General features: G+C 39.5%; 1 protein-coding gene across 1 annotated transcript in view; it reads left to right on the forward strand.

Annotated features, from left to right (window-relative positions):
• LOC106878295 (b(0,+)-type amino acid transporter 1) overlaps positions 1–1678 on the forward strand; it is a 78595-nt gene that overhangs the window by 32400 nt on the left and 44517 nt on the right. The gene's annotated exons all lie outside the window — the stretch shown is intronic.

Consider the following 1678-nt stretch of genomic DNA (forward strand, 5'->3'; position numbering starts at 1 on the left):
AATGCGCGTTCATAACTCAATCCAAATATTTCTACATCTCTTTCAAAATTGTACAGACAGATGAGAAATTCAAATGAGTATTTTTCAAAAATGATTTTTAACACAGCGCCCATGGTCCTTTTTTTACGACCAGAAGGATAATCCATCATATTTCTGCAATACCTGTATTTTTCTGAGATATCTTAAGTTAGTCATCAAGACTGGAGTGTCTTTCAAATATTCTTTTCTACTCTAGGTACAAGGCCAGAAATTTTGGGGGAGGAGGCCATTCGATTATATCGACCCCAATACGCAACTGGTATTTAATTTATCGACCCCGAAAGGATGAAAGGCAAAGTCGACCTCGGCAGAATTTGAACTCTTTCAAATATTGTAACAAAATGTTTTTGTATATTTAGTATCAGATAAAGTTGTATAAAAATATATTTTAGGTAATAAATCAAATAAAACAATTTGGGGACTAATGGGTTAATGCTATTTCCGGCATGGTGTTATCTTATAATTCCATACTTTTTTTTCCAAAGTTATGGTTTCTTATTTGATGTTGCACTTAGTGTACTAATGTATTTTGGTATGTTAAAAAAGGGGTGCCCAATATTCTAAAAGAAAAAACAGAACGGAGCAGTCAAGGAAAGTATTCTAAGATGCCTCGTTGAAGTTCACTTGTTAATTAAAATAAAATGGCGCATTTCAATTGCAGCAAATACGATGGTGCACAGCAAAGGAGACGGAGTTGCTGGCTCTTGCTGACATAACTTGGCCTTTAGCTTAGCTGACAAATGTATTTATAAGAGTTGGATGAGATATGACGGCTTGGCCATCTCTCCCCAACTCTTATATTATTTATTAAATTCAGAAATACAACAAACACGAGGGTCAACGGTAACAACAGATCAATAATTTATTCCTGGTTGGTGTAGAGCCGTTTGGTTCCCGAGTGAAAGGCATGCCGCTATAATACCAAAGGAAGCGTCGACCACATGTCGGGGTCGATGTTGTCAGAGAGCCTGGAAAAACGTCCTGTCACGACAGTTGCTGGATGAATAAGAGAGGGAACGCTATATCTTTATTCTCCACGTGTTGCAACCGAGCTGTAATAAGTTTGACTGTCGCAGAGATGCCCGGGTGTGACAAGAAATGAAAGGCGTTAAAAACAGAACGTTGATGGTTCTCAGGCACTAAGGGCCTGGGAGAACCAGTGGAAGTGCCACACAAAATAGAGCCTTCGAAGGAAGGGAGCGGAAGATAGGCAATCTTACAAGTATGGTACTTTGGCGAAGTTAAGTCTAAACTCGACAAAGGAGGTTGCTCCTGCGAAATTGCTAGCAAATCAATTACCGCGGGAGTGGAAATAGAATGCACAGGGAGTCGCGAAAGAACATCAGCTGGGATGTTCTCTTTCCCTGGCACATGACGAATGTCACCTGTAAACTGTGAAATGAAGTCCAGGTGGCGAAAAGCACGAGGAGAGAGTTTGTCCGTTTTAGAGGATAGAGCATGTGGGTAAACCATGCGACATGTTTATTGGGATGACTCCGTCAAGGTAGGAAAAGGGAATGGTGAGAAACAATGAAAAACGAAGTCGTATGAAATATACGAGAGGCCAAAAAAGAAAAATTCACCGCTAATGGAAAAGACAATATTTTTCGTATTCTTGTTTTGTGTTTTTGTAAGTTAC

Source organism: Octopus bimaculoides, chromosome 17, assembly GCF_001194135.2.
Source record: "Octopus bimaculoides isolate UCB-OBI-ISO-001 chromosome 17, ASM119413v2, whole genome shotgun sequence".
Lineage (NCBI taxonomy): Eukaryota > Metazoa > Mollusca > Cephalopoda > Octopoda > Octopodidae > Octopus > Octopus bimaculoides.